Raw genomic sequence first — 23,597 nt, forward strand, 5'->3', positions numbered from 1 at the left:
TCTTCACCTGGACTGCTTTTCCAACAGTCTTGAAGGAGTTCCCACATATGCTGAGCACTTGTTGGCTGCTTTTCCTTCACTCTACTGTCCAACTCATCCCAAACCATCTCAATTGGTTTGAGGTCTTGTTCTCAAACTGGCCTACCCGGTTATATAAAAGTGAGGGAAAAAAATCATAATAATAATTTTTTTAAAGTTGGGTGATTGTGGAGGCCAGGTCATCTGATGCAGCACTCCGTCACTCTCCCGGAGGCGTGTTTTGGGTCTTTGTCCTGTTGAAAAACAAATGATCGTCCCACTAAGCGCAAACCAGATCAGATGGCACATCGCTGTAGAATGCTGTGCTAGCCATGCTGGTTAAGTATGCCTTGAATTCTAAATAAATCACTGACAGTGTCACCAGAAAAGCAACCCACACCATCACACCTCCTCCTACATGCTTCACGGTGGGAACCACACATACGGAGATCATCCGTTCACCTTCTCATCAGACCAAAGGACAGATTTCCACCGGTCTAATGTCCATTGCTCGTGTTTCTTGGCCCAAGCAAGTCTCTTCTTCTTATTGGTGTCCTTTAGTAGTGGTTGCTTTGCAGCAATTCGACCATGAAGGCCTGATTCACATTCTGTTGGTCATGTCATTTTACTGTTGGGAAAATGTTTTACCGTTTGTTTACCGGTTAATTAGGGTCAGTTAGTCTGCAGCACAATTGACCGAAATTTGCATCCCTTCTAGTTAATCTTACCCCTTCTGTAGAAAAAGCCCATGGAGTTTGTGGAATAATCCTTTAATTCATTGCCACTTACTCAGCTGGGCCAGGGGCGCTTTAATTAGGTCAGGTGGAAATGTCCGACAGATCTCCAGTCCATAAAAGGAGGAAATCACCATCGCCTGATCGCGCTGCTTTCTCTTCCTTCACTCTGTCAAATCCAGAAGTTCTGTGCGTCCATGAGTCCACGTAAGTCCACCGACTCTTACCTTTCATCTGAACTATCTGTTGCGATCGGGAGAGTGGGCCATCAGTTGTTGGAGTTATTATCGCGGAGCACGGCTTGGAGCGCACGCTTTAAACATTTTGTGTAATGTGAATGGTCAATGATCCCGGCCCTACGGATCATAATAGGCCAATTATGCAATTGGTATGGTTAATATGTAATGAAATTACATGTACGCATGAAGACACTTGAAGGGGTGAAATAAGAAAGTCATTGTTTGTTGAACTGATCGGCTCTGATCCAACTAATGGCGATTATAGATTGAATAACCGATCACTGTTTGTATTTCATGATTTATGATAAATAGTTACGAGCCTAAATTGCTCACCGACGATTCCTATTGACTTAATGAACTGGATTGTTGAATTCCCTAAATGATGTTAACGAATGATTGTTATGATTAGATCTTTGTGATGATGGATTTGATTGGATACACGTTATTCTGTTTCCTTTGTTATGCAGCACAGACTACACAGTAAATATACCACTTTATGGTTAAGTAGCTATACGTTTTTAAAAGGCATACTGCCTCCAGCTCATTGCAAAGTGGTGTGTGACGAGCTGATGAAGCCTGCCTTCTGTTGCCTATGCATTTGAATGGAAAGTGTGTTTCAATTACCGGTTGAAATAAAAATAGCCCTTTTTAATCTTGGCCATTTGAACTATTTTTAACATACTGTCTGACAGATTTTCTGCTCAAAGACTGTCTGCTGTGCACGTGTAATAAATAAGATGCATAACAAATATACACATGCACCAATTGAATTCCACTAAATTATGCAAATGTACAGACTGATAAGGCCAAATATATTTACATTGATTAGTATTTCGTCAATGCGAAATTATTCTTTTAAGCATATTCAATGGGATTTCCCCTCCATTGTAAATGTCCAGTGCCATTTTTATTTAAAAATGTAAAACTGGCTTTGTATACACCAAAAGCAGGGTGTTTCCTTCTAACAGAAACCCTGAGGTACACATTACCACAATTAGATCGTACCTCTTGCACATTGACTCAGCACCGTTTGTGTAACTATTTCCTTTATTTTTTTAACTCTGCATTGTGGGGAAAGTAAGCATTTCACGAAAAGTCTACACTGTTGTATTAGGTGCATGTGACGAATAGAATGTGATTTGAAGAGCATCAACATGATAAACAAAATAGGACTCGGGAGCGTCTGCTTTTCAGCTGATTATGACGCAGTGATAAAAACATTTGCCGACCCGTGCCCACCCACTAAAATTACTGGCTGTGATTGGCTCTTTAGCACAGATTTCCAAAACAAGTGGTCGAACACATTGTCGAGTTCAGAAGCCCTTACCTAGTTTACTTACTAACGTTACCTAGCAAGTGTTTTATGTTTAACCAAATAATTAATTTCAGTGATGCATGCTGAAGTATGCAACATGCACACGTATATACGGCCTAGTCTCTCGCGGCCTTCAAGCTGGTGGTAGCTAGCCAGCCAGCTAGGTATTGTATCGGCCTTCCGCTAGCTGACTATAACTGCGACGTTCATTAATAACTGCAAAATAGTTAGCTATCTAGGTCGTTCATTATATTACCGAAGTAACGTAGATAACCAACTGTCCCTGATGGTTAAAACATTGTTTTACAAGTTAATGGCACAAACAATACCATTAGTTACCAGCTATGCACAGCCATGGCATGTGATTTGCTGTCAAGCGACCATGCTTTGCAATGCAGTAACGTGGCGTACTAGCCAACGAACGCATCATTCGTTTGCATAAGTAACATGCAGTGGTTTGCTAACAAGCACTTTAGCCAGCTACAAATTAGCTAGCTACGTTAGCTATACAAACAGGGGTATTATCAAATCGTCAAATGCAGCAATGTCTAGCTAATGTTAGTCAACAACATTAGCTTTACTTCGCTACCTATTATGATCACTTAGCTAATCATACATTGTTTCTTAATTCAGGAACTTGTCAAAACGAACATGTCAATTCCAACAACCATGTCTAAAACATGTTAAGTGCTGGCAGGCGCCGTAACTGAGTGTTTCACCTGACAACAAAGGAACTGCGACTGATGAGGCTAAACCCGCTAGTTCGTGGCTAACTAACCAACACTTGGTAAACTCGTGCCAGTCCAGATAGTAGGTAACGTTAACTAACAAATGCAGTCGTCGGGTCAGCTAGTTTGCCACTTCAGCAAATTAGTTTAACGCCAAACATAGTTGGTATACCGGTAGGCATTAAATAATTAAAATGTTTAGACAGTACGTTGGCATCTTATTAATACGCCGAAACATTTGTTAAAATAAGATAGGTAACTCCCCAGCTAGATAGTGTCGGTATGATTTATGACGAGCAAAAACACCGGCGCCCGGAGAACACTGCCCCCGCCCAGGCCTAAGATTTGAAGGGTAAGAACATTGGTTACAGATTATTTTTACAGATATAACTTGAATACGAGGAACATCATCTCCCACACTTATATTAAGGGGTTCTCAACCGTAATTTTCAATTTGTTAATAAAACAAAACTCACCCCAACAGCTTTCAGCACTGTCACCAGCGCCGCTAGAAGCAGCACGGCACATTACGTAGTGATCTAAGTGGAGTCCTACCGCGAGATTTCATATGACAGCGGTACAGGAGAAAACGTTGGAAATCATGTTTTTGGGGGTTTGTTCAAGAGCCAAACACCAGAGCCCAAGTTGAATGGATCAAATCAAACTTTTTTTTGTCACATGCGCCGAATACAACAGACTTTACCGTGAAATTCTTACTTACGAACCCATTCCCAACAATGCAGAGTTAACAAGTAAGAAAATTAGCTAATAAAAATAAACAATAGTAACACAATAAATAACAATACCGAGGTTATATACTAGGACTACCGGTACTGAGTCAATGTACACATGTAGGTAAGGGTAAAAGTGACTCGGCAATCCGGATAGATAATAAACAGAGTAGCAGCAGCGTGTGTGTGTTGGAGTGTCAGTCTAAGTATCTGTGAGTGTATGGGTAGACTAGAGTCCAGTGAGTGTGCATAGAGTCAGTGCAAAAAAGGGTAAATGGGGCCAATATGTGACATCAGGGTCAACATTTCAAAATGGTTTGATATACATTTAAATGTGATTTTTCTTGCAGCTCCACATGTGTAGTAAAAGGAATAAGAGTCTAGATAGGCACAATGAGACCATAACTCCTAGCAACAACAAAACATTTACATGTCATTCAAAATGTCGCATGAAACATGGACCATGCATGTTTCTTTGTCATGCCTAGTAGCCAGGTCTGTTTGTGCTTTAGTCATCTTATCTATCATGTATAGCCATGCTAAACATTCCACAAGAATGTAAAAGACAAGCAACAGCATTTCTATATTTTGTAATAGTTTATCTTGTCATTTAGTACAAGAATATAATACAATGGGTTCTGTCAACAAAATCATTGATAATTATTAATAACAATAACCAATAAGGAAATCTTTATAATCAGTAAAGTCTTCAAGCAGTGTGTGAAAACTAGACATCACATTCTTGCTTCCTCTGTCCTTGTTTCCTTCACTCCTTGCCTCTCCTTGAAAGTGCATTGGCGCCTGAGTCGAGGAACCTTCCCTGCTCTCCCTCAATGTGCTTTGAGAGTGAGGTGAGGAATGGAGGAAACAAGGGGAAATCTCAATTGCATTTCCTTCATTCCTCATGTCCTCTCTCTTCGCCTCCTTCTCAAAACCCATTTGATAAGAAGTTGAGAGGGGAGGGACCTCTGACATTCTCATCCAATGGTTTTGAGAACGAGACGAAAAGAGAGGATGCAGTGAATCAAGGAAATACCATTTAGATTCTAATAAGGACAGAGGAAGCAAGTATTTGACAGCTATTCAAATATTTTGAGTGCCAGACTGACTGAATGACTGAGCTACCATAATACCCATGGCCTGTCCAACCCCTAACCCTTACTGCCCAGAGTCTAGACACTTGTGGAGAGCTGAGAGGGATTGATGGTGAGAGCTCCACCTTACCCTCTTATAGGCTTGGTGAAATTTTGGCGGTATTGCATTTATTTATTTATTTATTTATTCAACCTTTATTTAACTAGGCAAGTCAGTTAAGAACAAATTCTTATTTACAATGACGGCCTACACCGGCCAAACCGGACGACGCTGGGCCAATTGTGCGCCGCCCTCTGGAATTCCCAATCACGGCCGGTTGTGATACAGCCTGCTTACACCTGTCCAATTCCCTCAGATCTCCACAAGTGTCTAGGGGTGTGTGGTGAATCTACAGCACAACACTTGAGGCATTGGTTGGATGTGTAGCCCATTACTGCAGTCAACTGACCTAGTGGCCTCATGGGTGGAATGTTGAATGTCATAATTTCATAATTAATAAACATATATTTTATTTAACAACGCTGAACATTTTGGATTTCTTTTGTCTAACAGTTTTGTTATATTTCAGTCTTCTGTGATATATATATGTATATGTATGTATGTATATGTATATGTGTGTGTGTGTGTGTGTAATATTGGGATGCAAACTCAAAATTGAGTACATATATCTGACATGGTACATGTCTTATTTCTTTAAGCCCATAACCATGTGTGTGATGTGTATACTTTTGTTTCAAAGTAGATTTGTTTAAGACTACCAAGAAATACTCTGTTACCCCGATTTAGCCCACTGCAGTAAAATGTTAATTCCATTGCTATACACACACAGATTTGCACAGGTGTAAGCTGGACACACCCATGGCACCCTATCAGGCTGATCAGACAGGTCTGGGTAGCTGGAGACCTGCTGTAAACATTGAAATTATATATTTGCATGCCTACTATTCACACCGTTGCTTCGGAAGTCTAGTTAGATGTGCAACCACTAGAAAATAAAGGAAAGCCGCACACTCTAAGAGCTCAGATGCAAACATTTAATAACCAACGTTTTGACAGCGAGGCTGTCTTCATCAGGGTGTCTTCATCAGGATACCCTGATGAAGACAGCTTCGCTGTCGAAACGTTGGTTATTACATTTTTGCATCTGAGCTCTTAGTGTGCGGCTTTCCTTTATTTTCTAGTGTTCTACTCCGCTAGCCAGCACCTCGCCTTTATAGGTGTGCGTTTCTTTTTTCTAGATGTGCAACCACTGACTCACTATAGCTAGGGCATATCTCTAGTCAAGCAATGTACGCTGTTGTTTTGCCTGTATAGTATAATTTAATAAGATTACCAATGGGTAAACATTACAGTCGTGAGCGAACAGGGAGTACAGGAGGGGACTAAGCACACACCCCTGAGGGGCCCCCATGTTGAGGGTCAGCGTGGCAGATTTATTGTTACCCATCTTCACCACCTGGGGATGACCCGTCAGAAAGTCCAGGATCCAGTTGAAGAGGGAGGTATTCAGTCCCAGGGTCCCGAGCTTGGTGATGAGCATGAAAGAAACTATTGTGTTGAACGCTGAGCTGTTGTCAATGAACAGAATTCTCACATTGGTATTCCTCTTGTCCAGGTGGGAGAGTTCAGTGTGGAGTGCAATAGAGATTGCGTCATCTGTGGATCTGTTGGGGCGGTTTGAGAATTGGAGTGGATCTAGGGTAGAGGAGGCTGGTGGGAGGAGCTATAGGAGGATGGGCTCATTGTAATGGCTGGAATGGAATGGTATCAAACATATGTAAACAATGTTTGACTCTATTCCATTCCAGCCATTCCAGCCATTACAATGAGCCTGTCCTCCTATAGCTCCCCCCAACAGCCTCCTCTGGTCTAGAGTGTCTGGGATGATGGTGTTGATGTATGCCATGACCAGCCTTAAAGCATTTCATGGTTACAGATGTGAGTGCTATGGGACGATAGTCATTTAGGCAGGTTACCTTTGAAATCTTTGGTACAGGGACAATGGTGGTCTGCTTGAAACATGTTGGGATTACAGACTGGGACAAGAAGATGTTGAAAATGTCTGTGAAGACTTGCCAGTGGGTCTGCACATGCTCTGAGAACACGCCCTGGTAGTCCGTCTGGCCCAGCAGCCTTGCCAGCATTAACCTGTTTAAAAGTCTTACTCACATCGACAGAGCGAGATAGTCTGGGACAGTGAGGGCTGTCATGCCTGGCTCAGTGTTTGCCTTGAAGCAAGCATAGAAGGCATACAGCTCATCTGGGAGGGTTGCATCACTGGGCAATGTAGGTTAACAGTTGAGTGCTCCTGATGTAGTGCTTACTTTAGAATTATGTAGTGTATGGTAGAATACTATACTGCAAACTAGTATCCTCCTCGACCGTGAAGTGCTTACTATAGAATGTTGTAGCATACTGTAGAATACTATACTACACACTAGTATTCCTTGATCATGATCAGACTCACATTAAGCATCTCCAATCCAAAATTAAATCTAGAATCGGCTTCTTATTTCGCAACGAAGCCTCCTTCACTCATGCTGCCAAACATACCCTCGTAAAACTGACTATCCTACCGATCCTGTCAGGCGTGTGCGTACTTGTGCTGAAGTTAGGTGCAGGAGAACAGAGAATTGTGAACAGGCGCACACTTTATTTCGGCAGGAGAGATATACAGACGGACGCAGCTGCGTCCAAAAACCTCCAGCCAACAAGGCAAAGTGTAAAACGTGCAAAACAGTCACAACACATCAAATGTATAAAAACAGGCTTCGTGAAATGACACGGGAAAAACGCACGCAAGCCTAGTGCATACAAAAACACGTGTAACACACAATCTTACACAAAGACATGAGGGGGAACAGAGGAATAAATACATGTAGTGTGATTGGGGAATGAAAACCAGGTGTGCAGGGAACAAGACAAAACAAATGGATACATGAAAATGGAGCGGCGATGGCTAGAAAGCTGGTGACGTTGACCGCCGAACTCCGCCCGAACAAGGAGAGGAGCCGACTTCGGCAGAAGTCGTGACAGATCCTTGACTTCGGCAATGTCATTTACAAAATAGCCTCCAACACTACTCAGCAAATTGGATGCAGTCTATCACAGTGCCATCCGTTTTGTCACCAAAGCCCCATATACTACCCACCACTGCGACCTGTATGCTCTCGTTGGCTGGCCCTCGCTACATATTCGTCGCCAAACCCACTGGCTCCAGGTCATCTATAAGTCTTTTCTAGGTAAAGCCCCCCAATACACAATCGAGGTCCCCCCTCGATTGTGTATTGCTTACTATACAATTTTGTAGTATACTGTAGAGCCGTGGTTCCCAAACTTTGTATAGTCCCCTTCAAACATTCAACCTCCAGCTGTCTACCCCCTCTAGCACCAGGGTCAGCGCACTCTCAAATATTGTTTTTGCCATCATTGTAAGCCTGCCACACACACACACACTATATGATACATTTATTAACCATAAGAATGAGTGTGAGTTTTTGTCACAACCCGGCTCGTGGGAAGTGACAAAGAGCTCTTATAGGACCAGGGCACAAATAATAATATAATAAAAATCTATAATTTTGCTCTTTATTTAACCATCTTACATATTAAACCTTATTTGTTAATCGAAAATTGTGAATAACTCACCACAGGTTAATGAGAAGGATGTGCTTGAAAGGATGCACATACTGTAACTCTGCAATGTTGGGTTGTATTGGAGAGAGTCTCAGTCTTAAATCATTTCCCACACAGTCTGTGCCTGTATTTAGTTTTCATGCTAGTGAGGGCCGAGAATCCACTCTCACATAGGTAAGTGGTTGCGAAGGGCATCAGTGTCTTAACAGCGCAATTTGCCAAGGCAGGATACTCTGAGCGTTGCCCAATCCCAAAATCTGGCAGTAGCTTCTGATTAAATTACATTTTCACAGAACCGCTTGTTGAAATTTCAATGAGGCTCTCTTGTTCAGATATCGATAAGTGGACTGGAGGCAGGGCATGAAAGGGATAATGAATCCAGTTGTTTGTCTCATCCGTTTTGGGAAAGTACCTGCGTAATTGCGCACCCAACTCACTCCGGTGCTTCGTTATATCACATTTGACATTGTCCTTAAGCTTGAGTTAATTTGCACACATAAAATCATACAATGATGGAAAGACCTGTGTGTTGTTCTTGTTAATGAAGACAGAGAAGAGCTCCAACTTCTTAATCATAGCCTCAATTTTGTCCCACACATTGAATATAGTTGCGGAGAGTCCCTGTAATCCTAGATTCAGATCATTCAGGCGAGGAAAAAACATCACCCAGATAGGCCAGTCATGTGAGAAACTCGTCATCATGCAAGCGGTCAGACAAGTGAAAATTATGGTCAGTAAAGAGAACTGCTCATCTCTCAATTGATAACCAGCGCACTTCTGTATGTTGTAAAAGCGTTACATGGTCACTGCCCATATCATTGCATAGTGCAAAATATACACGAGAGTTCAGGGGCCTTGCTTTAACAAAGTTAACCATTTTCACTGTAGTGTCCAAAACGTCTATCAAGCTGTCAGGCATTCCCTTGGCAGCAAGAGCCTCTCGGTGGATGCTGCAGTGTACCCTAGTGGCGTCAGGAGCAACTGCTTTCCACGCGCGTTACTACTCCACTATGTCTCCCTGTCATGGTTTTTGCACCCTCAGTACAGATGCCAACATGAGCAGCAGCTACATTTGGCTACATACTGACCGTTAGGGGAATTTCCATGAGAGAGTAACGCTTAATGTGATTCGATGTTAATTATTTGACTAAGCTACCTGTATTTTACATTGTGTTGTTATTTCACTGAACACTAGATGGTTTAATTTTATTTTTGGCAGTGAAACGAGGCTACTCAGGCGAGAGAAAAAACTCACCCAAATGTATAGCCCTGTTGGAAAATGTAAATGGTTGTTTGAAAATGTGAATTACATTTCTTATATATATATTTGTCATACCCCCGACAACATTGCGCGTACCCCAGTTTGGGAATACCTGCTAGAGAATACTATACTCCACGCTGTAGTATCCCTTGATTTGTATTTGACTATTTAAAAATTCTATCAAAATGTGGATACAATGCATTTAGAAATGTATCCAGAATAACAAAAAAAGTTACATTTCCATTGTTGTTCAAACATATTAGATATTTACAGCGAACCCACATGAAAAAAATACAGTAGTAAACCATGGTCCAAATACTGTAGTATTACCATACTTATGAACTATAAGAGTCACTAGTGTTTTTGCAGACATGACTGTAGTATACTGTAGTATTTACTGTAGTGTTTACGTGTACATGGCTGTAATATGCTGTAGTGTTTTTGATGAAATGACTGTAGCATATTGCAAAAACATCTGCCGATTAGGGTTAGCAAAAATGGCACAACTATCAGATTATGCCAGTTACTGTTTAATGAGGGGAACACGTCAACCAGAACAAAAGACACAGGTTCGTGACAGGTCATCTATTGAGTTGGGTCAACAGTTCTGAGCAATGCAGTGGACCCGACAACACCTTAACAAAAATATACTATTTTTAATTAAAAGGTTCTAGGCCTATTAAAAGGAAGCAGATACAGTATAAAGAACAAGCAATGTTTATTAAAGCTTAGAGGATTAAGTTTGCTTGTTTGACAGATAAACACACATTACTTATCAAGAGTACACCAAAATGAATTCTTAGAGCTGTTACTTCCACTAGATAGCTTTCTGAAATACAACAGTGCTTTCACAGGGATTCAGCTGACCAAGTTCACAAGATGACCAAAAACAGTGAAACAATACTGTACTTCTGATGGTAGAAAATAACAGTTAAGCACAGCATTTACATAAACAATTGCCATTTTAGAAATACAAATTACTTTACTTAGACAGTCACCTTATTGGAGGGCACTGCCAATAAATTGCCTGGACCTGCAAAGAAGTGTTTGAGTTACAAGGTGTGTTGAGTGAGTCCTGTCTTTTCAGGCTGTTGACCTGAGGTAAGAATAGATAGGTTTAAATAGTGGAGTAGGGTGGTGTTTTTATTTATTCCTTTTTTTGTACTTTTTACTCCTTTTTCTCGTCCCATCGCTGCAACTCCCGTACGGGAGGCGAAGGTCGAGAGCCATGTTTCCCCCGAAACACAACCCTGTCAAGCCGCTCTGCTTCTTGACACACTGCTCGCTTAACCCGGAAGGAGTTGCTAGAACGCGAGGCGACAAGAACATCCCGGCCGGCCAAACCCTCCTCTAACCCTGGCGACGCTGGGCCAATTGTGCGGTGCCCTCATGGGTCTCCCTGTGGCAGCTGACTGCGACACAGTCTGGGATTGAACCCGGGTCTGTAGTGACGCTTCTAGCACTGCGATGCAGTGCCTTAGACTGCTGTGCCACTCGGGAGGTTTTTAATGAGTGTAGGGTTAGATGGTAGGGTATTTGTTGATTTATTGTCCTTTATTCAAGCAAAGTATAAGGGAGCTATTCTCCAGTCTAGTTGGTGGCGGTAATGCAACATTTAGTGGATGGCAACCGCCGTTAAACCTCATGAAGAAGGTTTTATCAAATCAAATTTTATTTGTCACATGTGCCGAATACAACAGAATACAACCTTAGTGAAATGCTCTTAACCAACAAGCTCTTAACCAACAATGCAGTTAAGAAAATACCTAAAAAGTAAGAGATAAGAAAAACAAATAATTAAAGAGCAGCAGTAAATAACAATAGCGGGGCTATATACAGCGGGTACAGGTGCCGAGTCTGTCACACGGGTCGTAAAATGGAGACGAAGACGCAGCGAGGATAGTGCTCATTTTCAAACTCTTTAATGAACACACTTGACAAAATAACAAACAACCAACACAGTCCCGTCAGGTACACTAGACTAGAACGGAAAACAACTGCCCACAACCCCAAAGGAAAAACAGGCTGCCTAAGTATGGCTTCCAATCAGAGACAACGAAAGACACCTGCCTCTGATTGGAAACCATACCCGGCTGAACATGAAAACCAACACATAGAAAATGATAACTAGAACAAACCCACATAGAAACAGAAAACCCAAAATATCTACAAAACAAACCCCCCTGCCACGCCCTGACCACTCTACTATGGCAAATTACCTCTTTCACTGGTCAGGACGTGAAAGAGTCAATGTGTGGGGGCACCGGTGTCAAGGTAATTATGTACATGCAGGGAGGGCTATTAAAGTGGCTATGCATAGATGATAACAGAGAGTAGCAGCAGCGTGGGAGGAGGGGCGGTGGGGTGCAAATAGTCTGGGTAGCCATTTGATTTGCTGTTCAGGAGTCTTATGGCTTGGGGGTAGAAGCTGTTTAGAAGCCTCTTGGACCTAAACTTGGCGCTCCGGTACCGCTTGACTAGGGAGGTTGGAGTCTTTGACAATTTTTAGGGCCTTCCTCTGACACCACCTGGTATAGAGGTCCTGGATGGCAGGAAGCTTAGCCCCGGTACTGGGCCGTACGCACTACCCTCGGAGGCCGAGGAGTTGCCATACCAGGCAGTGATGCAACCCGCCAGGACGCTCTCGATGGAGCAGCTGTAGAACCTTTTGAGGATCTGAGGACCCATGCCAAATCTTTTCAGTCTCCTGAGGGGGAATAGGTTTTATCGTGCCCTCTTCACGACTGTCCTGGTGTGCTTGGACCATGTTAGTTTGTTGGTGATGTGGACACCAAGGAACTTGAAGATCTCAACCTGCTCCACTACAGCCCTGTCGATGAGAATGCGTGCTCGGTCCTCCTTTTCCTGTAGTCTACAATCATCTCCTTAGTCTTGATCACGTTGAGGGACAGGTTGTTGTCCTTGCACCACACGGTCAGGTCTCTGAACTCCTCCCTATAGGCTGTCTCATCATAGTCGGTGATCAGGCCTATCATCAGCAAACTTAATGATGGTGTTGGAGTCATGCCTGGCCATGCAGTCATGAGTGAACAGGGAGTACAGGAGGGGACTGAGCACGCACCCCTGAGTGGCCCCCGTGTTGAGGATCAGGCATGGCGGATGTGTTGTTACCTACCCTTACCACCTGGGGGCGGCCCGTCAGGAAGTCTAGGATCCAGTTGCAGAGGGAGATGTTTAGACCCAGAGTCCTTAGCTTAGTGATGAGCTTTGATGGCACTATGGTGTTGAAAGCTGAGCTGTAGTCAATGAATAGCATTTTCACATAGGTGTTCCTTTTGTCATGGTGGGAAAGGGCAGTGTGGAGTGCAATAGAGATTGCATCATCTGTGGATCTATTGGAGTGGGTCTAGGGTTTCTGGGATAATGGTGTTGATGTGAGCCATGACCAGCCTTTCAAAGCATTTCATGGCTACAGATGTGAGTGCTACGGGTCGGGAGTCATTTAGGCAGGTTACCTTAGTGTTCTTGGGCACAGGGACTATGGTGGTCTGCCAATTGGTCAGCGCATGCTCGGAGTACGTGTCCTGGTAATCCGTCTGGCCCAGCGGCCTTGTGAATGCTGTTTAAAAGTCTTAATCGGCTATGGAGAGCGTGATCACACAGTCATCCAGAACAGCTGATGCGCTCATGCATGTTTCAGTGTTACTTGCCTCGAAGTGAGCATAGAAGTTATTTAGCTCATCTGGTAGGCTCGTGATGTGTAGCTCTCGGCTGTGCTTCCCTTTGTAGTCTGTAATAGTTTGCAAGCCCTGCCACATCCGACGAACATCGGAGCCAGTGTAGTACAATTCGATCTTAGTCCTGTATTGACGCTTTGCCTGTTTGATGGTTCGTCGGAGGGCATAGCGGGATTTCTTATAAGCTTCCAGGTTAGAGTCCCGCTCCTTGAAAGCGGCAGCTCTACCCTTTAGCTTAATGCGAATGTTGCCTGTAATCCATGGCTTCTGGTTGGGGTATGTACGTACAGTCACTGTGGGGACAACTTCCTCAATGCACTTATTGATAAATCCAGTGACTGATGTGGTGTCCTCCTCAATGCCATCAGAAGAATCCCAGAAAATATTCCAGCCTGTGCTAGCAAAACAGTCCTGTAGTTTAGCAACTGCTTCGTCTGACCACTTTTTTTTTTATCGACCGAGTCACTGGTGCTTCCTGCTTGAATTTTTGCTTGTAAGCAGTAATCAGGAGGATAGAGTTATGGTCAGATTTGCCAAATAGAGGGCGAGGGAGAGCTCTGTACACATCTCTTTGTGAGAAGTAAAGGTGGTCTAGAAATTAGGGAAAACTGATTTAAGTTTCACTGCATTAAAGTCACCGGCCACTAGGTGCGCCGCCTCTGGATGAGCGTTTTCCTGTTTGCTTAGGGCGGAATACAGTTCATTGACTGAGGTTTTAGTGCCAACCACGCTCTGAAGTGGTATGTAGATAGCTACGAAAAATACAGATGAGAACTCTAGGTAGATAGAGTGGTCTACAACTTATCATGAGATACTCTACCTCAGGCGAGCAAAACTTTGAGACTTCCTTAGATATTGTACACCAGCTGTTTACATAAATGCATAGGTCCCCGCCCCTTGTCTTACCAGAGGCTGCTGTTCTGTCTTGCCGATGGAGTGTATAACCCGCCAGCTGTGTGTTTTTAATGTCATCGTTCAGCCACGACGACTCGGTGAAACATAAGATGCAGTTATTAATGTCCTGTTGGTAGGATATATGTGCTTTCAGTTCGTCCCATTTATTTTCCAGCATTTGAAGGTTAGCTAGCAGAACGGAAGGCAAGGGCAGATTAGCCACTGGTCGCCTGATCCTCTAAAGGCACCCTGATCTTTTGCCTCAATCTCAGTTTCCTTCTCCAGCGAATCGCGGGGATCGGTACCTGGTCGGGTGTCTGCAGTATATCCCTCGCGTCCGACTCATTGAAGAAGAACTCCTCGTCCAATTTGAGGTGAATAATCCCAGTTCTAATGTCCAGAAGCTCTTTTTGGTCATAAGACGGTAGCAGCAACATTATGTACAAAACAATATACGAACAACGCAAAAAAACAAACAAAATAGCATGATTGGTTGAGAGCCGAAAAGACGGCAGCCCTACTCTCCGGCGCCATCATTCATTATGTGAGGGTCATAGGGATGCCCATCTACTGTGGGTCTCCAGTTAAAGAGCAGGCAGAGGCAGAGATGCAGTTCAGTTTAAGAGTCTTTATAGACTCAGGTAATGGAGATGATACATGGCAGGGAATGATTGACATTGTTGACATGACTCTTCTTGAATTGAGATGTGGTTTGCTTTGTATGGTTTATCTAATAGGAGACACAAAGGTACAAATAATAACAGGCAATAACAGCAATGAACATGCATAATACAGTTGGCTGTTGATGGCAATAATCAATGACAATATGCAAATGAAATAAGCATATAAATGTTTAAAGCTATGCATAAATATAGCAGCAGTTAACATTAATGGCCAGAAAGGGGGTGCAATAGCATGTGGCATGGTAGGCCGAAGCTATAGCAGGCTATTTTATCAATGGCTACATAGCATAGCATGGCAAGCAAGCAAACAATATAAAACTAACAAGAGTAACAAGCATCAACTTAAAGCAGGCCTAGTTAGCATAACAAAAGGCAATGCATTAAAAGTGCAACAATTATAAAACACTTATTGCTATAGAGTTATAGACTTGTCACGAGTGCCCTCCGGCCTCACGTGACCATAGAGATGGGTAGAGCACACATTTGTTTATAAAGCAACTACTCAGACAATCATAAATAAGTAGGACTTCAAGTCATGTATCAAACAGGATCATTTCAAATACCTAGCATATTTATGATTGCCTGAGTAGAGTAAGACACTATCTGGGTATGTACAGTCGTGGCCAAACGTTTTGAATGACACAAATATTAATTTTCAAAGTCTGCTGCCTCAGTTTGTGTGATGGCAATTTGCATATACTCCAGAATGTTATGAAGAGTGATCAGATGAATTGCAATTAATTGCAAAGTCCCTCTTTGCCATGCAAATGAACTGAATCCCCAAAACACATTTCCACTGCATTTCAGCCCTGCCACAAAGGACCAGCTGACATCATGTCAGTGATTCTCTCGTTAACACAGGTGTGAGTGTTGACGAGGACAAGGCTGGAGATCACTTGTCATGCTGATTGACTTCGAATAACAGACTGGAAGCTTCAAAAGGAGAGTGGTGCTTGGAATCGTTGTTCTTCCTCTGTCAGCCATGGTTACCTGCAAGGAAACATGTGCCGTCATCATTGCTTTACACAAAAAGGGCTTCACAGGCAAGGATATTGCTGCCAGTGAGATTGCACCTAAATCAACCATTTATCAGATCATCAAGAACTTCAAGGAGAGCGGTTTAATTGTTGTGAAGAAGGCTTCAGGGCACCCAAGAAAGTCCAGCAAGCGCCAGGACCGTCTCCTAAAGTTGATTCAGCTGCGGGATCGGGGCACCACCAGTACAGAGCATGCTCAGGAATGGCAGCCGGCAGGTGTGAGTGCATCTGCACACACAGTGAGGCGAAGACTTTTGGAGGATGGCCTGGTGTCAAGAAGGGCAGCAAAGAAGCCACTTCTCTCCAGGAAAAACATCAGGGCCAGACTGATATTATGCAAAAGGTACAGGGATTGGACTGCTGAGGACTGGGGTAAAGTCATTTTCTCTGAATCCCCTTTCCGATTGTTTGGGGCATCCGGAAAAAAGCTTATCCGGGGAAGACAAGGTGAGCACTACCATCAGTCCTGTGTCATGCCAACAGTAAAGCATCCTGCGACCATTCATGTGTGGGGTTGCTTCTCAGCCAAGGGAGTGGGCTCACTCACAATTTTGCCTAAGAACACAGCCATGAATAAAGAATGGTACCAACACATCCTCCGAGAGCAACTTCTCTCAACCATCCAGGAACAGTTATGTGACGAACAATGCCTTTTCCAGCATGATGGAGCACCTTGCCATAAGGCAAGTGGCTCAGGGAACAAACATTGATATTTTGGGTCCATGGCCAGGAAACACCCCAGACTTTAATCCTATTGAGAACTTGTGGTCAATCCTCAAGAGGTGGGTGAACAAACAAAAACTCACAAATTCTGACAAACTCCAAGCATTGATTATGCAAGAATGGGCTGCCATCAGTCAGGATGTGGCCCAGAAGTTAATTGACAGCATGCCAGGGCGGATTGCAGAGGTCTTGAAAAAGAAGGGTCAACACTGCAAATATTGACTCTTTGCATCAACTTCATGTAATTGTCAATAAAAGCCTTTGACACTTATGAAATGCTTGGAATTATACTTCAGTATTCTATAGTAACATCTGACAAATATATCTAAAGACACTGAAGCAGCAAACTTTGTGAATATTTATATTTGTGTCATTCTCAAAACTTTTGGCCACGACTGTATTATTTGTTTTCTGATGATTGTTAATTCATACTGGTAAAGCCAAAAGGAACTGTCAGTTGGTTTAGAATCTTTGTACAGAATTCAATCCTCGGTGATGTGGCAGATGTGCCCTCTACCCATCTCTATGGTCATGTGAGGCCGGAGGGCACTCGTCACCGGTGTGCCCTCTATATAACTCTATGGCATGGTATTTTTACTGCTAGATTTGAGGCAAGGTTATTATATTATTTGTGATTTAATTAGTATTTATTTTTATTTGTTTTTATATTTTATTTGAAATTCAGTTTAGTTTCAGTTCATTTTCAGCCTTGATTTACTAGTTTTGATTTAGTTTCAGTTTAATAAAAAATAAAAAAAAGAATTATTATTTTATTTAGTTTTAGTGTTCGGGACAGAAAGTAGCCTATGGATGGGAGGATAGGAGCCATTTATGTGTTGTAGGCCTATAGTTAGCTTTATTGAGATGTCACTTATTGCCACTTGGGAAAAGTAATACAAAGCGTTCATACCCCTTGACTTAATCCACATTTTGTTGTGTTACAGCCTGAATTAAAAATGGATTAAATATATTATTTTGATCAGCCATCTACACATAATACCCCATAATGACAAAGTAATTTATTTATTTTTGTACAACTTTATTGAAAATGAAATACAAAAATATCAAATTTACATATGAATTCACACCCCTGAGCCAATATTTTGTAGAATCACCTTTTGGCAGTGATTAAAGCTGTGCGTCTTTCTGGGTAAGTCTATAAGAACTTTCTGGATTGTGCAACATTTGTCCATTATTCTTTTCAAAATTCTTAAAGCTCTGTCAAATTGGTTGTTGATCATTGCTAGAAAATCATTTTCAGGTCTTGCCATAGATGTTTAAGTAGATTTAAGTCAAGACTGTAACTCGGCCACTCAGGAAGCTGTCACGGTCTTCTTGGTAAGCAACTCCAATGTAGATTTGGCTTTGTGTTTTAGGTTATTGTCCTGCTGAAAAGTGAATTTATCTCCCAGTGTCTGGTGGAAAGCAGACAGAACCAGGTTTTCCAGTAGGATTTTGCCTGTGCCTAGCTCCCTTCTGTTTCTTTTTTATCCTGACAAATTACCCAGTCCATACCCATAACATAATGCATCCACCACTATGCTTGAAGATATGGAGAGTGGTACTCAGTAATATGTTGTATTGGATTTGCCCCAAACATAACACTTATTCAGGACAGAAAGTTCACTTCTTTGTCACATTTTTTGCAGTGTTACTTTAGTGCCTTGTTGCAAACAGGATGCATGTTTTGGAATATCTTTTGTCTATACAGGCTTCCTTTTCACTTTGTTAATTAGGTTATTATTGTTAAGTAACTAAACTGATGACGGATCAACAACATTGTTCTCCTATCACAGCAATTAAACTCTAACTGTTTTAAAGTCACCATTGGCCTCATGGTGAAATCCCTGAGTGGTTTCCTTCCTCTCCGGCAACTGAGTTAGGAAGGACACCTGTATCTATGTATTGATACACCATCCAAAGTGTAATTGATAACTTCACCAAGCTCAAAGTGATATTCAATGTCTGCTTTTTTCCCTCATCTACCAATAAGTGCACTTCTTTGCAAGGTATTGGAAAAACCTCCCTGATCTTTGTGGTTGAATGTGTGTTTGATCGACGGAGGGATCTTACAGATAATTGTATGTGTTGGGTACAGAGATGAGGTAGTCATTCAAAAATCATGTTAAAAACAATTACTGCACACAGTGTTAAGCAGAACAGCACAGGGGAACCCAAGAGCAGACTCAGACCAGGAAACAGGGATGAATGAACCAAGATATTTATTGTAACACAGGGAGAGATGAAGTGCAGATCCAGGGAAGCTTGGATGAGTTGTAGGAAACCAGATGAGGCTGAGGTGAGCTGGGTTGGGACAGGGTAAACAGGTCTGGAGGGGAATCCAAGGGAGTGATGAGTTACGTCATTTAGCAGACGCTCTTATCCAGAGCGACTTACAGTAGTGAATGCATACATTTCATACTTTTTTTCTTTCTTTCCCGTACAGCCCCCCCGTGGAAATCGAACCCACAACCCTGGCGTTACAAACACCATGCTCTACCAACTGAGCTACAGGGAAGGCTTGAATCCAGAACAGGATAGCAGGGTGGTGAGATGTGGAACAGGAGACAGGAACCACCATCAGAGCGGCAAAACTGCAGTGAGAGGAGAAACAGCGTCAGGCAAGGTAATAGGCACAGCAGGATCTTAAATAACAACAAATAGCTAGAAGCATGACTGACTGAACGGAGATTACGATCTGGCAGAGTGGAAGTGGCAGGACTGAGTATTTGTAGAGGTCTTGATTATGGAACGGGTTGCAGCTGGTGGGGAACTGCTCTGACTCCAGCACACCTGTCTCCAACCACACACACAGAGAGAGAAGAAGAGGGAGAGGGAGAGAACTGGGGGAATGACTGCAGGTCAAGGAGACACCGGATGTCCACTAGGGGGTGTAGCAGGAGCAGATGTGACACAGAGTTAGTCTCTGCAACTTATGTGACTTGTTAAGCAATTTTTTACTCCTGAACTTAAGTAGGCTTGACATAAAGGGGTTGAATACTTATTGACTCAAGATATTCAGCTTTTCCTTTTTAATAAAATTTGTAAACATTTAGAAAAACATAATTCCACTTTTATTGTGTGTAGGCCAGTGACATTTAAAAAAAGGTGTAATCAATTTTAAATTCAGGCTGTAATACTTTCTGAAGGCACTGTAAGGTGATCGGCCAGAACATACAGTACCAGTAAAAAGTTTGGACACACCTACTTTATTTTTACTATTTTCTACATTGTAGAATAATAGTGAAGACATCAAAACTATAAAATAACACATATGGGATCATGTAGTAACCAAAAAAAGTGTTAAACAAATCAAAATATATTTTATATTTGAGATTCTTCAAAGTAGACACATTTTGCCTTGATGACAGCTTTGCACACGCTTGGCATTATCTCAACCACCTCCAACTCAATCATAAAGTTTGCAGACGACACTACAGTGGTAGGCTTGATTACCAACAACGACGCGGCTTACAGGGAGGAGCTGAGGGCCCTCGGAGTGTGGTGTCAGGAAAATAACCTCACACTCAACGTCAACAAAAAAAAGGAGATGATCGTGGACTTCAGGAAACAGCAGAGGGAGCACCCCCCTATCCACATCGACGGGACAGTAGTGGAGAAGGTGGAAAGTGTTAAGTTCCTCGGCGTACACATCACGGACAAACTGAAATGGTCCACCCACACAGACAGCGTTGTCATGACGTTGGCCTGTGGGTAAGGTTTATGACCCCCCCATAAATACCTTTCTCCCTTTCCTCTCTTGACTCTACTGAAGGACTCTTGAAAAGCCTTTGTTAAACATAGAGAGTCGGGAAACATCAAGGTGGGGGGAAAGTAACCATATTTCGGTAATCCAACCAGTTGAAAATATGCATTGGTACGTTCGGTTGTCATCTGAGACATTCTTATTAATGATAGGATGACATAAACTGTATCGTGGAAAGTCTACACATTATGATTAGATTAACCAGGTAATATTAATTACAGAGAAAAGATTTTATAGAATAGCATGTCAAATCCCTTAATCCGGCATAGCCAAAGACACAACATTAATGACGCCCCCTGTGAGGACTCTAAAACTAGGACGCACGTTTGGGTCAGTTTGATAATATACATTTATTGGAACCCCCGTGCGAGGAATCTAAAATAGGATGACGCTTTCATTTTGATTCAGCCTGTATAAAATTGAAAAGCAGATTACATAATATACCAAGTTCATTATACACATTATGGGAGTTGGAGACAGGAATTATTGGTGCGCGTGTGCTCTGGAGAAATTCCTCCGTGTTGTGCTCTGACGTAGTCAGTGGGTACCGTAAGCGAATACATTTCTGTATTTGGGCTGATAAAGCTAATTATAGAAATCTGAGAAATGGAGCATTTGGCCAAACGCAGGGCTATTTCTGCCTCGCGCGTTTCAGACGTGGATTGGCTCGGTCATATTAATCTCAGCGGTGCCACCAAGGGCCAGCCGATTGAAATTGAGGAGATATTAGCTTGACCAGTGATAATTAGCTCTCTCTCGCGCATTTCCACTCGAGTAGACCATGGTGCATTTCGTTGTTTGCCGCGCGTTCCGGTTAAAACATCGTCAAAATAACGCCAAAAAGGGTTTGAACATAATATGTTATGAGTAAAACCTTTCCCTTGCCAAGGGAATCCTATGTTGTGCATTTCTCAGGCATAAAGTAGGATTAACTTGCATGAGATGCTAAGCTAACAAAGGGAAAACAGCCATTTTGTCTTGTGCCACATTGTAATTCCTCCGCCTTGCGGAATGGAAATCAAGCCTGGGTACTTCCGTTTGATTTCAGCGTGTGCAATCAGTGACCGCTGAAGTGTGCCATTACATTCCTTCAAGAAGAATTATTCAGGTCACACTCAAGCCATTACTTATGATATCCAGACAGATATCGATGTCTTATTCAATAGAACTAATAAGTGAAAATGCCAAACTTACATTCTCAAATGGATATTTTTAAAGAATATCCAAATTTATGAGTTTTCTAAATGAGACTTTGTAAACCTTTTCCACACTAACCTACATGAAGCAGCTTCTCAGGTTAATTAAGTTTAATTTCCAAATAGCCTATAAAGGTGATTTATCATTAAATTGATCAATCAATAAAATTTGGCTTTTGCAAAACCCATTCAGTAATCCAGTACTGACAGAAGTCCCGCCCCAGCGGGAATCCCATGTGGCTTCGACCTTAGGGAGAAGTGTACCATAGTGGTGAATGTCCCCAACATTTGATCTACTGTTTACACTTATGATATCCAATCAATGGAGATTGTATGGATTATCGTCTCATTCAATTTAATAAGTTAAATTGTTGAACATACCTTCATGTTTTTCCAAGCAAATGAGACACTTTTAAACTTCTCATATCAACCTGGATGAAGCAACCTATCAGGTTAATTAAACTATGAATTCCAAACCCAAACTTTGAAAGAATAGGAACATTTTTCCTCTACATTTTTCTAATAATGTGCAAGCTGTCAAAGGAGGTGGTCACCACTCCTCTTCTAATTAGTAAACCTCCACCCATAAAAGGATTGATCTCTGACCTCAGCAGCAATACCAACCCTAATTATGCCATTAGTGAAAAAACAGCCGAAATTGCGAACAACACTCTTCAAAATCAACCATCAAACACAGGCTTTGTGACGTTTCTCTCCACTTTAGCACTTAAAAATCGCCATCAAAGGTTGGCATCGGTCCAATACCACACAGCACAGTTGAAGCACGTGCAAGACATGGCTAACATGAGGGCACAGGTGGAGAGAACTGAGCAACTATTGACAAAAGCAGGAAATGAAAACATTCTGCTAGTCGAGGAACTGCGTTTGAAATCTGAACAATTAAAAGTAATTGCAAATTCTTATGACGATGAATGAGCACAAACTCTTCAACAAAATCGTTGTCTCCAGGAACAACTCGATTTAGCCAAAACTAAATACGATGTAGTCCACTCCAAACTAGATAAATCTGTCGAGTTATCTATAAATAGGAGCGTGCAATTTGATAACATGCAGGCAGTTTTGTTGAACGTTACTCAAGGTAACAATGTTCTACTCCAAATTCTGCAGACCAAAGTAAAGGTCGACCGATTATGATTTTTCAACGCCGATACCGATTATTGGAGGACCCAAAAAAAAGCCGCTACCGATTAATCGGCCGATTTCTTTTTTTTATTTTTATATAATAATGATAATTACAACAATACTGAATGAACACTTACTTTAACTTAATATAATACATCAATAAAATCAATTTAGCCTCAAATAAATAATGAAACATGTTCAATTTGGTTTAAATAATGCAAAACAAAGTGTTGGAGAAGAAAGTAAAAGTGCAATATGTGCCATGTAAAAAAGCTAAGGTTTAAGTTCCTTGCTCAGAACATGGGAACATATGAAAGCTGGTGGTTCCTTTTAACATGAGTCTTCAATATTCCCAGGTAAGTTTTAGGTTGTAGTTATTATAGGTAATAAGGCGCCTCTTGGCCAACAAAGCCAAAGCTTGGCTTCTCTTGGCCTTTCGGCCCCACTTTCCCCACAGGATGAAGCCAACCCTCTCCGCCCGCTTAACGCGGAATACCTTGACAAACTCGTCAAGAATTTCCCCACCTTTGACGCCGTTCCAGGTCAGCCAAACGATACTGAGACGTTCCGGGTTTTGACAGGGTTTACCTGTTGAAGCGAACGTCGAATAGACACGTGACGAGGTTCATTCGTCTACAACAGCAACACGTGCTAAATGACTACGCTAAACTTGCCACAGCTTTGAAATTAGAATTCAGTG

At 42.1% G+C, this 23,597-nt stretch overlaps 1 protein-coding gene, 2 long non-coding RNA genes and 1 other non-coding gene across 15 annotated transcripts in view; 1 reads left to right on the plus strand and 3 right to left on the minus strand.

Moving 5' to 3' along the window:
• LOC106566849 (cold shock domain-containing protein E1) overlaps positions 1–3,619 on the minus strand; it is a 33,460-nt gene extending 29,841 nt beyond the window's left edge. For all 12 annotated transcript variants that reach the window (XM_082959985.1, XM_082959983.1, XM_082959984.1 and 9 more), the window contains exon 1: positions 3,511–3,619. The gene's annotated coding sequence lies outside the window, so the exon portion shown is untranslated. The remainder of the gene's footprint in view (positions 1–3,510) is intronic.
• Positions 1–19,524, plus strand: part of LOC145860032 (uncharacterized) — a 30,032-nt gene extending 10,508 nt beyond the window's left edge. The window contains exon 3 of the long non-coding RNA XR_014380024.1: positions 19,239–19,524. This is a non-coding gene — a long non-coding RNA (uncharacterized LOC145860032). The remainder of the gene's footprint in view (positions 1–19,238) is intronic.
• On the minus strand, positions 18,998–20,520 carry LOC145860033 (uncharacterized). The gene is made up of 2 exons (XR_014380025.1): positions 19,474–20,520; positions 18,998–19,386 (listed from the first exon to the last, which is right to left on the minus strand). It is a non-coding gene; the product is annotated as an uncharacterized LOC145860033 (long non-coding RNA).
• Positions 19,237–19,313, minus strand: trnat-ugu (transfer RNA threonine (anticodon UGU)). The gene has a single exon. It is a non-coding gene; the product is annotated as a tRNA-Thr (tRNA).
• Positions 20,521–23,597: the final 3,077 nt, after the last annotated feature.

The sequence above is a fragment of the Salmo salar genome, chromosome 13 (assembly GCF_965601325.2).
Source record: "Salmo salar chromosome 13, fSalSal1, whole genome shotgun sequence".
NCBI classification, from domain to species: Eukaryota; Metazoa; Chordata; class Actinopteri; order Salmoniformes; family Salmonidae; genus Salmo; species Salmo salar.